Raw genomic sequence first — 14,830 nt, forward strand, 5'->3', positions numbered from 1 at the left:
AGCTCAAGGCGAGCACTCTACCACTTGAGCTACAGCGCCACTTCCGGTTTTCTGGTGGTTTATTGGAGATAGGAGTCTCACGGTCTCTCCTGCCTGGGCTGGCTTTGAACCTCGATCCTCAGATCTCAGCCTCCTGAGTAGCTAGGATTACAGGCGTGAGCCACCAGCGCCCGGCTGTCCATGAGACTCTTATCTCCACTTAACACTAGAAAACCAGAAGTAGAGCTGTGGCTCAAGTGGTACAGTGCTCACCTTTAGCTGAAGAGCTCAGGGACAGCGCCCAGGCCCAGAGTTCAAGCCCCATGACCAACCGAAAAAAAAAAAATCCACACTGGATGATGCTTTATATGAAATGTCCAGAACAAACTGAGTGAAAGACACACGAAGTGGACTAGAGTCTACAGGATCTGGGGCAGAGAGCAGGAAAAATGAGGAATGACTGCCTGGTGAGTGTAACATGGGTTTCCTGAAAGTTCTAGAAGCAGACAGAGGTAGCAGCTACACACCTCTCAAAATCCTCACTGCAGCAGAATTGTGACTTAAGAAGACTGATTTTACACTATGTGACTTTCTTCTCCATGAAAATACGCAATGGGGTGGGGTTTGGCACCTTGATGGTACTGGGGTTTGAACTCAGGGCTTCAGGGCTTCACTCTTGCCAGGTGTGTACTCTACCACCTGAGGTTCACCTCCAACCCATGTTGTTGTTTTTCCAGACAAGAGTTTCACTGTGTAGCTCAAGCTGACCTAGAATTCACAATCCTCCCATCTCAGCCACCTGAGCGCTGGGATTATAAGCATGCACCTCCATACCCACTTCTAAAAAACAGCCGTCCGCTGCTCAGGCTGACTCCCTCTGCCGTCCTGATGTCTCATTCAGTTTCATCTGGTGCAGGTCTTCTCGGCAGCAGCGCCAACAACTCCCCCCCGCATTCCTTGGAGGGGGCCTCGGGGCCTCAGCGCCTCTGATCAGGTGAGCGCGGCACACAGTTCAGACCTATGTGTAAGTGGTGCAGGCCTGCTCTGCCCAGGACCCCGGAGGCCTGCTCCGGCTCCTTTCTACCGAGGCCAGGGTTGTGGCCACTCTGCTACAGGAGAACCAGGAATCTACACAGCCAAGTGCCAACAAGCCCATTTTAACTCCTCTGAGCATGTCCAGTGTTTATATATAGAATTCGCAGCAGATGTCTGGGCCTCTTCTCCAAGAGCCCATGGTTTACATGGTATACACAGTTACCCCAAACAAGGCCTGCTTCGAGGCCATGCAGTTCCCCGCCATCACCCCCAGATAAGCGGCAGTCTGCATCCAGGCCTGGTTGGATGCCTGCCCCCCACCCCCACCCCCTACCCCGACCGTGGCTCGCGGGAGCGGCTGGGCTGGGCGGAATCCAGGCGGTCTGTGGAGTTATCAGCCAGGGCCAGGACTCGGAGGTCCACGCTGAAAAGCCCCAGTCACACTCATACATTTACATCACCACCTAAGCAAGAAGGAAAGGTGGTAGCAGGGACCGGGTGCCACAAGGGGAGAACTGGCCGGAGTGGGCCCGGCAGGCTTCCTGGAGGAGGAAGCCAGGAGGCAGCCAGCAGCACTGGAGAGGAATGTAAAACCTGGTGATTGCTGAGCATGTCTGGGCCCGACACCGAAGTGCAGCTGTGCAGCCGTGCAGCCTGCGTCTCTCCACCCACAGCGGCACATCCCTCCGCCGCATACCCCTGGCAACCTGGGGCCCTGGGTACCAGGGCTTGAGAACCAGCCAGCAGCCAGGGCTTTTCAAACTACATTCACATGACCCCCTGTGCCCCGCCCCCCCAGGGCCCTTCCAGGCTCTGCCCTGCTCTTCAGTCTCTCTGTGGTCTAGCATCCGCGCTCCTTATGAAAAAGGGGCCTTCCTCGACACCCCTGGTGTCTGCCTCATTCCCTGAGCACCACCCGGCCCACTGTGCACGCCCCCCGCGCACAACCTTCTCCCCATAAAAATCAATGCTGGGGTTCACGCACCGGGGCTTGAACGCAGAGCCACGCACTCAGTTGGCTCTTCTGCTCTAGAAGGGCACTCTACCATCTGAGCCACAATTCCACATCTGGCTTTTTGGTGGTTAATTGGAAGTAAGAGTCTCATGGACTCTTATTTGAACCTAGGCTGGCTTCAAACCTCAATCATCTGATCTCAGCCTCCTAAGTAGCAAGGATTACAGCTGTGAGCCACTGGTGCCTGGCTCTGAGAATGTTTTTAGTGCCACAGAATTGTACCCTTTAAATCAGAGGGCTGGGGGTGTAACTCAGGGGTAGCATGCTTGTCTACATAGGCCGGGCCCTGGGTTCAATCCCCAACTCTACAAAAAAGCTCTATAAAAAAAAGGGGGGGGATGGTGATCCTTTCTCTTCTTCAAAAGCCACTGACATGAAGAGAAAGAGAAGAAAGGGGAGGAAGGGGGAAAGAAAAGGGAGGGGAAGGAAGGAGAGAAGGAAACTGCAGATGAGGTAGAATATGTATTTCAGTTTTCCTTTGTAGACACAAAATTTATTTACATAGACGTAAATTTTTATTATTTTCGTGAGTACAGGTCTCACACGCCATTCCTCAGATATAATTCTATGTACTTTATTCCATATACTGTATATTTGAAATCTGAACCATATTAGGTTTTTGTTTATTTTAACTAAAACCAGTGACAATGACTAAGAGTCTGACAAATAAATTCCCATGCATTTCAGGGTAAAACATGAAACTTCAAAGCACTCAGCCTGGGGTGGTGGCAGTGTTAGAAAGTTCTAGTCCCCTCTGAGATCAGTTGTTCAAAAAGCACTGGGAGAATGGAGATAGAGGGGAAAACCCATGCAGCCCCCAAAGCACAGGGACCGCCTGTCCCAGTCCTCCCCCAGTGTACAAGGACTCAGGGCCAGCCTGTCCCCTCCCAGTGCACAGGGACATGGGACCCGCCTGTCCTCTCACAGTGTGCTGCACACCATCTGCTGAGAATAGCCTGCAGCCCCTCGGGCAGTGGAAGGATTCACCAGGGGCTATGAGCACACTTTAAAATGCCCCACCCCCACCCCAGCCCTGCTGCTGGCGGGACTTCCTTAATTAAGACAGAGGAAACAATAAACACTCAAACTCAGGTGTACATTGATGGCTCATGAAGCCAGCTCATGTCGCCCAGGCAGATGCTCAGTGTGGGCACCTCCATCCCGCTGGGGTGGCGGTGGCTGCCCCTCAACCCTCCAGCAAGCACGATGACTACGATTCTAACCACAGAATTTCATGTTTTCATGTGAGTTTGTCCCCAACTAGCATACAACTTGGGAACAAGAGTCTGAGGATCTTAGCCGGACACCGGTGGCTCACACCTGTCATCCCAGCTACTCAAGAGGCTAAACGGTTCAAAGCCAGCCTGGGCAGGAATGTCAGAGAGACTCTTATCTCCAATGAACCACCAGAAAAGCAGAAGTGGCACTGTGGCTCAAGTGGTAGAGCACTAGCCTTGAGCTGAAGACAGCACCCAGGCCCAGAGTTCAAGCCCCATGACTGACTCCCCCACCCCCACCAAAAAAAAGTGTCTAGGATTTGTCTTCCCCAGGCTCTTTGAACCATAATCCACAGATCTCAGCCTACTGAGCAGGATCATAGGCGTGAGCCACTGGTACCCAGCTATGATTCGGAGTTTCTAAATATTGTACTGGACATTTATAACAATGTAACATTTATAACAATAATAAAATCTTAAGTATCCTTTAAGCCAGCAGATATGCTGCCTTTTATGGGAAAGCTCAGCCAACTTCAGCAGGAGTGGGGTCCTGATAACACTAGCCAATGCAGGGAAAAGGTACAGCTCTCCTCCCTCTCTAGCTGAACGACCTACAGCCCTCAAACTCCCATCCGTACATCCACCCTTCCACGTATCCATCCATCCATGCATGCATCCACCTATCCCTCTACCCATCCATCCATGCATCCATCCATCCATCCCTGTAGCCATCCATCCATCCATCCATCCATCCATCCATGCATCCATCCATCCATCCCTGTAGCCATCCATCCATCCATCCATCCATGCATCCATCCATCCCTGTAGCCATCCATCCATCCATCCATGCATCCATCCATCCATCCATCCACATAGCCATCCATCCATCCATCCATCCCTGTAGCCATCCATCGATTCATCGATCCATATATCCATCTATTCCACCATCCATCCCTTGTCTACCACCAAGCCAGTGCACACCATAAATTTTCTCCTGGCCCCCAGTCTGGCCTCAAGCCTCAATCTGAACCCCACCAGAGCAGACCAAGTCTCCAACAGCCCCATCTTAACCCTTACATCCTCATAAAACTCTCTCTGCAGGCTATACAGAATGCCTGCTGGATGCAGCCTGGCCTGAAGGCAGCATGAATCTGGTCAGCACGCCCTGAGACCTGTTCAGACTGCTTCACCTCTCCCCAACTGAGACTCCCCAACTCTTCCTTCAACCACAAAGAGTAGGGAGCTGGAACGTGGACGGGTCCCAGGCTGGCTGTGAAGTTGGAAAAGCAGAACCTGCCGGGGCAAGGGAGGCAGGCAGGGGCTGGGAAACAGCAGGAGGAAACTTCTAGAATGCTGTATGCACATTATGCCCTTGGCCTTACATTCAGAGCTGTACTCTGGGGTCTGCAGAACATGGCCATGTCTCCCCGCCCAGCTTCATGGAGTGTAGGTGCCACCGGTCCAGGCAGCTCAGGGCTCACCCTCTGCCCCCATCCACCTCACCCAGGAGCACCGGAGTGGTCGGGGAGGCAGGGCACAGGGAGCAGGAGGGGGCAGGGCAGAGGCTGAGCAGGAAATAAGAAATCACTAGCAAGATTTTAAAACCTAGGAGGTCACCTTCCAAATACCTTCCAGCACAGGTGCACAAGCCAGGGTCCTCCTCCTCCCTCGGGGCTGTGACAGGGCGCACAAAGGCTGCCCCGTGCAGTCCTGTGCCAAGGACAGGAGGCAGTCCATGGCAGGCCAAGAGCCAGGGGCAAGGCGAGATGCGAGAATGGACAAATCCAAAGAGCAGACGGGGCGCTGCTCACACAGGGCACTGGGGATTGAACTAGGGGCCTCCTGGTTGCTAGGCAGGTACTCTACCACTGGAGCCATACATCCAGTCCCTTGTTCCCCTAGTTATTTTCAAGGTAGAGCTGTTTATGCTCAGGCCAGCATCCCTGATTGTTTGTATGGTAGATCAACGCCACCACACCCAACCACTGGTTGAGACGGAGTCTCATGAACTTCCTTATGGCCAAGTTGGCCTCCATCCATGATCCCCCATCTCAGCCTCCAAAGCAGCTAGGATTTCAGACTTGAGCCACCCAAACCTCTTAACAAGAGTGACGAGGAGTTACTTTGACTTGAGTCTCAGACAACTAAGAAGAAGCCACCAAGCAAGGGTGACAGGAAGGAGTACTGCTGTGTCAGGCTCAGTCACACCTGCCCTTTCTATCTGACCTATAAAAGTTGCCCGTGCAAAGGCGGACCCAGCCTGGAGCCTTGTCACCATCAAAGCCTCTAAGGAGCCAGGAGCTTCGGGCTCCCAACTATAACCTCAGCCATTCAGAAGATGAAGAATGGGAGGATTGCAGTTCTAAAGCCAGCCCTGGAAGGAAAGTTTGAGAAACTCCATCTCCAACTAACCAGCTAAAAGTCAGACTAGAGGCTTGACTCAAGCAGTAGAGCACCAGCTGTGAACAAGAAAGATAAGCAAGACCAGTGATGTGCTGAACCAAGCCCCAGTATCAGCACACAATCAAAAAAAAAAAGGAGGGCTGGGAAGTTGGCTCAGTGGTAGAGCGCTTGCCTTGCATGCCTGAGGCCCTGGGTTCGATTCCTCAGCACCACATAAGCAAAAAGCCGGAAGTGGCACTGTGGCTCAAGTGGTAGAGTGCTAGCCTTGAGCTGAAGAGCTGAGGGACAGCGCTCAGGCCCAGAGTTCAGGCCCCACGACCGGAACCCAAAAAAAAAAAAGGAGGGGGAGGGGCTCTTCTAGGTAAGAAACAGTTCACTCCCTTCCCCCAGAGTATTTCCCAAGTGCACCTGGTCTAAACACTACTTCCTTTTGACCCAGGGAACACAGTGTGAGAGCACTGGCCTTGAATAAAATAGAATCGGGGCCTGGAAGGCTGGGTATGGACCCCGGAATGGATGCCCAGCTTGGCCCCTTCCCTCCCCGTCCACAGACCTAAGGACAGATGCCTGCAGGGGTAAAAGGCTCACCTGAGCCACACCAGGGCCAGGGCAGTCCTGATGTGCCACTGCTCCCGACAGCCAGCCCCCCCACATCCAGGACAGAGCAAGCCCCAGCACCCCACATGGCCTACCAGCCAAGACCCAGCAAAGGGAGGAGACATCATCAGCCTGCAGGGCCAGTTCCTAGAGACCATGGCCTTTTCCGCTGTTCCAGGAGCCTGGGGGAGGGGGGGATGTCCAGAAGTACTCCTCAGCTGTCCCCCACTAAGTGTGCTCTGAGTGACCTCTTACCTCACAGTTGTGACAGCCACCGACCAGCTGGGTCCCCTGGACACCCCTGCCTCTCTGCATCCTCAGCCTGCCACATGTGCACACACACGTGAACATATTAGCATCAGAGCGCATGTGCCTGGCTATGTACACATGTGCGTAGTGCCGACACATGCATATTGCACACACTTTGCAAACCTCAATTTAGCAACCATGAAATGTGACCAACTCAGGGACTCCGGGGACAGCTCGTGAGGGAATAGGACATCTGATTTATGTCTGCAAATGTGCGTTCTCACTAATTAGAAGGTTTGGGGCAGAGCAGGGAAAAATATGTATTTCAGAGTCCCAGTTTGACTTGCCAGCAACCAGCCCGTTACTAACATTCTTATTTTCGACAAAATATAGCATTCTGATTACATACCATCCTGGTTCCACGGCTCCCGGCCGGCCAGGCTCCCGGAAGTGGCCCAGGACCATGGCAAAGAACGAGAGAGCCCATCTGGGCCTTTCTGGAAGAAGGCATCTACTGGCCGCTTCTCACCCCTCCTCAGGAGGCCCCAGGCTAGTGCTCAGGGGGGCTCTTGTGCAAGGAGCAGCAGCCCCTGGCGTGGACCACCCAGGCGGGCAGCTGTGACGTCACACCCCTTCCCAGGACCCGCCTCTGCCTCCCAGGTCTAGGCCAGCAAGGAGTCCAATGCCAGGCTTACCAACCTACACCAGGGGCTCCTTAGGCAATTTCCAATAAAATATTCCAAGAGGCAGGTGTGGGCCCACACTGCTGCTTCTAGTCTCTGTGTGAAGCCCACAGGGTCCTTCGATATTCTGGGCCCGTTTCCTCTTCTGGAACTGGAGGTGACCACAGCCCCCACACACAGGGCAATAGAGGCTTCAAGGACCAGCAACAGGTCTCAGAGCATGTGGGGGCCCCCCAACCCCACCCCACCCCCACACGCTGGAAATGCATAATGAACCTAGGCTATTTTTATCTGCATCTTGGGTATTCTAAAGCAGGATGCATTTATTTAAAAACAAGAGTTTTCATTAAACACACCCCCCAAATAAGGCGAGCCCTTAGAGATTGCTGAGTTCAGATCACACTAAGCACAAGCTTTGTACAGGCATCTTAGCTGCCCTTTGAAAACAGTGTGTGTATGTGCCACTACTGGGACGACTTAAGGCCTGGGTGCTGTCCTTTAGCTTTTTTTTTTTTCCTCAAGGCTGGTACTCTGGCACTCTACCACTTAAGCCACAGATCCACTTCTGGCATTTTCGATGGTTAATTGGAAATAAGAGTCTCATGGAGCTGGGCGCCGGTGGCCTGTAATCCTAGCTACTGAGGAGGCTGAGATCTGAGGATCACAGTTCAAAGTCAGCCTGCGCAGGAAAGTTTGTGAGACTCTTATCTCCAATAAACCACTAGAAAACTGGAAGTGGCACTGTGGCTCAAGCAGTAGAGCGCTCGCCTTGAGCTGAAGAGTGCAGGGACAGCGTCCAAGTCCAGAGTTCAAGCCCCACGACTGACCATAAAAAAAAAAAAAAAAAAGAGTCTCATGGACTTCCCTGCCCTGGGCTGGCTTCAAACCGAGATCTTCAGATCTCAGCCTCCTGAGTAGCAAAGATTGTAAGTGTGAGCCACCAGTGCCCCGCTGAAACTGAAGAGGTGCTTCTAAGATGTGTGTGTGTGTGTGTTGTACCCATGTCCCTATTTACTGCTCATGACTGCTCCCACCCCCACCCCGGCCAGGTTTGTGGCTGTGGTCTCTATCCTCCTCTGGTGACACTCCCTCTGCCCTTCATCTGGCAGCGTGAGATGCAGGGGGCTGTGGTGTCGCTCAGCGGTGCGGTGCTTGCCAGGCACATGCAAGGCCCTGGGGTTCCATCTCCAGTGCAAGAAACAGCCAAGGAAAAGGGTCAGTCCTGCTGCCTGAAAGTGTGCTGCAGATGCAAAAATTTTAGCTTGGGGGGCAGCTTGAGGGTCCAGGAGGAAGTACAGACCGTGGTACCCCAAGCCCCAGCCCGGCCAATCACCACCCTGGGAAACACGCCTGCCAAAGCCCCAACAGGGAGCCAGATGCTGGCAGGGTTGGCACAGACTTGTTTCCAGGGAGTGGGAGACGGTGAGATGGCCCGCGCCTCCCCCACGGCCCCCAGAGAGGGAAGCGGTTCCCGTGTGGTCACAAAGACCTCATTGTCCAGCCGCGCAGAGAGGAAACCAGAGAACCGTGCTTGGAACACTTTGGAATGGGCAGAAAGGAACATCTGGGGAAAGGAACACATTTCAGAAAACAAACACACCTTTCTATCGTTTCTTATTTTCTTTCCAAAGTTAAACAGAACCATAATAACAAAGTCTTGCCAAATTGATCGGTGCTCTCCAAAATCTGTTTATTGGTCAAAATCTGAAAGCTCTGTTGTCAAAATGACCCAGCATGCCTGGAAAGCAGTGGTCACACAGGTGCCAAGGCCCAGGGGCCAATGCCTAGTCCAAGGCGTCACCCTGGGATCGCAGACGCCTCTGCCTCAATCCCACCAACAGCAAGTGTGAGGTGTGCCTTTAACCCCTCACCTCCTGGTCTCCACTGAAATGTCTCACAGGACCGAGGGTGCTGCGGGATGTTTACATGGTGTGGGCACAGCCACGCAAGGCCACTGCCGCGACTATTGCAAAACCCAGCCAAGCGTAGGTCTGGAGGTTAATGAAGAGGCTCCCCATGGGAGCCCTTCCCACAGTGCTGTGATGTCATGTGGCTAATCAGTGCAAGACTAAAATGCTCAGTCTTTCTACAATACTTAAAAATGATTCAGCCAAGCACCAGTGGTTCACACCTGGAATCCTACCTACTCAGGAGGCTGAGATCTGAGGGTCGTGGTTTAAAGCCAGCTTGGGCAGGAAAGTCCATGAGACTTTTATCTCCAATTAACTACCAAAAACCAGGACGTGGAGCTGTGGCTCAAGTGAAAGAGCACTAGTCTGGAGCAAAAGAAAGCCAAGCAAGAGCTCAAGGCCTTAAACAAGACACAGGCACATGCACGCGCACGCGCGCACACACACACACACACACACACACAGAATTAGATGAGCAGCCAGGTAATCCCCCTCCACTGGGGACAGGGAATGTGTCTGCTGCCAAGAGCTATTTGGAAATGTTTAGCATCATTCTCTGGCCACTATCAATACAGTCAAATGGGCTGTGGGCAGCCAACGAGAATACGTGCCCAGCCTGTGAGGTACCAAACAATTCCACATGCCTTACAAAGCCTACAGGCAAGATGGAGCCCACCTAGCCCAAGTTCTAAGCTGGGCTGGTCAGTGAACTGAAGGCCAAGCGTCCTCTCTCATGCAGCTGGACTGGATCGCAGGGGCCTCAGGCTGGGCTGGCACCGCCCTCACAGCTGACCTGTACTTGGCCCCAGGCTAGCTACTTTGCACAGCTCCTCACCCTCCTGACAAGCAGGCATGGGGCACAGGGAGGAAAACGGGACCCAGAGAGTCCATGGCTTGTCCAAGGCCAGAACAGGGACAGGGACAGTGGGGAAGTCAACAAGTCCCACCAGACTTCCAGCCAGGAGGCTAGTGGCCCCTGGATGCTCTCGGCTGGGGCAGCAGGTCCTTGGTCCAGAGGTGCTGCGACAGTGGCTTCTGCTAGAAGGCTGGCCAAGGGCCAGGGCTGCTGGAAAATGCACACCAGCCACCTGCACCACAGCAAGGTGCCCCTGGAGACTCGCTGGTGACCAAGCAGGCAAGCAGGAGCCAGAGTCGGGCACCGGTGGCTCACTCCTGTCAGCCTAGGTACTCAGGAGGCTGAGATCTGAGGATCACGGTTCAAAACCAGCCTGGGCAGGAAAGTCCGTGAAACTCTTATCTCTAATGAACCACCAGAAAACCAGTCAAGTGGTAGAGCGCTCACCTTGAGCTGAAGAGCTCAAGGATAGTGCCTAGGCCCAAAGTTCAAGCCCCATGACCAGCAAAAAAAAAAAAATGAGCCAGGTCCCCAGCCTCCTCACACCTACCAAAGCCACAGAGAAACGCTGGCCAGTAAGGCGCTGTCCTGCTGGAGAACTTCAGATCCCAGATCCCACTGGCTCCTGACCAGGCCTCCCCGCCTCCCATCCGCTCTGCTGTGTGACATGAAGAACCCTGAGCCTCTTTCCATGGGAAACACCATCCACAAGACCCCCGCCGCCCTGAGACCCCCACTGCCACCCGAGACCCCTGCTGCCCCAAGACCTCTGCCGCCAAGACCCCTGCCCCCCCAAGGCCCCTGCCACCCCAAGAACCCTGCTCCCCCCAAGGCCCCTGCCACCCCAAGGCCCCTGCCACCCCAAGACCCCTGCCCCCCCAAGGCCCCTGCCACCCCAAGAACCCTGCTACCCCAAGACCCCTGCCACCCCAAGGCCCCTGCCCCCCCAAGACTCCTGCCCCCCCAAGGCCCCTGCCATCCCAAGACCCCTGCCACCCCAAGGCCCCTGCCCCCCCAAGAACCTTGCTACCCCAAGACCCCTGCCACCCCAAGGCCCCTGCCACCCCAAGACTCCTGCCCCCCCAAGGCCCCTGCCATCCCAAGACCCCTGCCACCCCAAGGCCCCTGCCCCCCCAAGAACCTTGCTACCCCAAGACCCCTGCCACCCCAAGACCCCTGCTCCCCCCAAGGCCCCTGCCACCCCAATAACCCTGCTCCCCCCAAGGCCCCTGCCACCCCAAGGCCCCTGCCACCCCAAGACCCCTGCTCCCCCCAAGGCCCCTGCCACCCCAAGGCCCCTGCCCCCCCAAGGCCCCTGCCACCCGAGACCCCTGCTCCCCCCAAGGCCCCTGCCACCCCAAGGCCCCTGCCACCCGAGACCCCTGCTGCCTCAAGACCTCGGCCACCAAGACCCCCACTACCTGAGACCCCTACCCTCCAAGATTGCTGCCATGGAAACCCCCACCACCCAGAATGCTGAATGGCTGGTGGTGGCAGGACCAACCACTGCCCTAAGGACCAGAGATCCTCAGTCTGGCGGCTCCCTAACAGGATCCCACAGGCACACAGCAACACCCCAGAGTGGCACCAGAGGGTCTGTCAGGGGCCCAGCTCAGCTATACCTCGTCTAGCAGGATGGGCACTGGGCAGGCTTCTGTGAGTTCAGGAGAAGCTGGGGTCGGGTCTGAACTCTGGAATGGAGCCATCAAACCCTGGAGCTCTGGGGACCTGAGCACGGTGCCCAGACCCTTCAAGTGCGCACACAGAAAGGCTCAGAGCCACCCCAGCAACCTCTCCCTGTGGCATTCAGAGTCCGTGTCAACTTCCAGACCAGCTTTTCCCAACTGGGGCCCCACAACCTAAGGGGCCATAGAGGTGTCCTGGCCCCAGAGGGGTTTCCTACATCCCAGTAAGGACAAAGAGAAATGGTTGTGAGACTCTTATGTCCAATTAACCGGCCAAATGCCAGAAGTAGAGCTGTGGCTCACATGGCAAAACGCTAGCCCTGGGCAAAAAAGCTAAGGGACAGCATCAAAGCCCTGAGTTCAAGCCCCAGTACCAACACAAGAAGGGGGGAAGGGAGCAGGAAAGGGGGTGGGGGAGTGTGAGTTCCTACCATGGAAGGGGGGTCCCCACAAGTGGCCCTAGAAACCACTGTCACCGCAGCGCAATGTGCCTGGTTCTCCCCATCCCTTCCGTCTCCATTCAGAAGCAGGACTGGCTGGAGGAAAGTGGGGAGCCACACCCGTCACCCTCAGAAGCAAGCCGAGGGCACACCTCCTCCAAGGCCACCTGGCCAGAGCCAGCAGGGGGCAGACACCTTCCTGGGCGGGCCCTGGGGACAGCTGCCCAAGAGGGGACAGACTGAAGGCCATCCAGGTGGCTTCTAACTCCCCAGTGAGCAATTTCCTGAGAGATCTGCCGGGGGGCGGGGGGTGCCACCTCCCCAGATGGCCATTCAAGGGGTGCAGGAGAAGCTAAAGGTGCTCATATCTTGTTCTGGAGTGAACCAGAGGAGGGGAGCCATCAGTGACTCGGACCAATGTTGAAATTACCTTCCCCGGGCTGCTCTTTTCTGAGCAGACGCTGGTATGAGAGGGGTCCGGGGCTGAGCAGCACAACCAGCACCCCCAGAGCTCGCCATGCCCGTGTCCCCCGCCACAGCTGTCACACACATCTCCATCACGAGCGGCAGATGAAGTGACTTCTCCCGCTCAGGCCACTTACCATCCAGCCCTGACACACCTGTTAGATGTCACCACTTCCTATCCCCAGACCAAGAGATCAAAGGGCAGAGCCTGGCGGCGGGCTCTGAAGTTTATCACAAAGGAGCTAGTGTGTGAAAAGAATCAACACAGTTTTTAGTCAAACAATGGTGGGGGGGGTAGTAGATTTTCGCAGTTGATATACCAAAGCCACAGAGATTAAAACAGCAGGACTCGGTGCACAAAGACACTCGTGTATAACAAGAGGCCCAGGCTCAGAGGCCAGGTGTCAGTGGACACCACAGATCCAACAGTGGCATGTTTTTGTGTGCTGGTACTAGGGCTTAAACTCAGTACCACCGAATGCCCTCAACGTGGTCCCCCCAGAGAGGGACCACAGTTCCACTTCTGGCTTTTTGCTGGGCAGTTGGAGATAAGAGTGCCTGGATCTGTCTCCCCGGGCTGGCTTTGAACCGTGATCCTCAGATCTCAGCCTCCTGAGTAGCTCTGATGACAGGCGTGAGTCCCTGCGTGGGGCTGGGAATGTATTTCCAGTCTGTAGGTAGAATAAGAACAACTGCCTGTAGGGAAATCATGAGTTTTGCTTACATGAAATTCTTTAATGTCTTTATGATATTAGATATTCGATTGGCAGGGGGAAAAAAAAGAGAGAAACAAAGATTTAGGACTAGCTACAGACCAGAAGGGAAATCTGGGACAAATATCCCAAAGAATTATTATCCTCACAAGGTTTCTACAAATCATTTGGGGAAAAAATTAAAACAGAAAGAAAAACAGGCCAAGGATAAGATTAGGCAATTTGGACTCAGTATAGGAAAGCTCATATTAAAATGTGTTAGCAGTTTTTAACCAAATTGATACTTATTTTTAAGAACAAAGTATAATCTGCTATCGGCACTGAGAGGTTTCGGGAAAGGGTGATGATAGTCTCAGGGTTCAGACTGGTGCTGCCTTTTTCTTTGCTTCTTTTCTCAATTTGGCAGCACCAGAGTTTGAACATTTGCCAGGAAGGTGCCCTGCTACGTGAGTCACAGCTCTATCTGTTCTTGTTCTGTTTATTTTTTATATGGGGTCTCTGCTTTTCACCTGGGCTGGCCTGAACCAGTACAGAGAGAAGGCCAAGTGCTCACCACAGGGGGTCCTGCACCGCAATAAAGCCTGAAAATCCCAAATGCTCCTCAACTAGGCAGCCGTGAGATACAGTACGGCACACCGTACCACACCACAAAATACCACACGTTTCAGAAAGAACGATCAAGTCAGGCACCAGTAGCTCACACCTATAATCCTAGCTCCTCAAAAAAGATCTGAGAATCATGGTTCGAAGCCTGCCAGAGCAGGAAAGTCTATGAGAACTTTATTTCCAATTAACCACCAGAAAACTGGAAGCAGCACTGTGGACCAAAGTGGTAGAGCACTAGCCTTGAGAAAAAGAGCTCAGGGATAGCACCAGACCCTGAGTTCAAGCCCCAGGACCAACAGCAACAACAAACATAAACAAGCTGAATGAGGACAAAGCCCCAAGTTCAAGCCCCAGTACCAACCAAAAAGAAAAAAAAGGAAGAAACTCTTGACATATGCTACAACTCAAACCTTAAAAATATTATGCTGTTCACGCCAAAAATTATGTAAATAAGCCAAATACTGAATGATTACACAACTAAACAGAGCCTAGAAGACGGGAATTCATAGGAAAGCAGCAGAGAGATGAGCAAGGGCTGGGGAAAGGGGAACAGAGAATGACAGGATACATTTCTGTTTGGAGTGACGGAAAAATCTGGAAATAGGTGGTGATGCTGGTACAACACTGAGAAGGTCCTGAGATCACTGGACTGTACCTTTAAAAATAGCCAAAATGGGGCTGGGAATGTGGCTTAGTGGTAGAGTGCTTGCCTAGTATGAATGAAGCCCTGAGTTCCATTCCTCAGTACCATATACACAGAAAAAGCCAGAAGTAGTGCTGTGGCTCAAGTCATAGAGTGCTAGCCTTGAGCAAAAGAAGCTCAGGGGCAGTGCTCAGTCCCTGAATGCAAGCCCCAGAACTGGCCAAAAAAAAAAGCCAAAATGGCGAGTCTTATTTTATACATGTTTCACTGTGATAAAAAAAAAAATAAAGCAATTTTGAATTGAAATGCTGGAACCCCAGAGTTCCAACCCTAC

This window comes from Dipodomys ordii, unplaced genomic scaffold (genome assembly GCF_000151885.1).
Source record: "Dipodomys ordii isolate 6190 unplaced genomic scaffold, Dord_2.0 Scaffold54, whole genome shotgun sequence".
NCBI lineage: Eukaryota > Metazoa > Chordata > Mammalia > Rodentia > Heteromyidae > Dipodomys > Dipodomys ordii.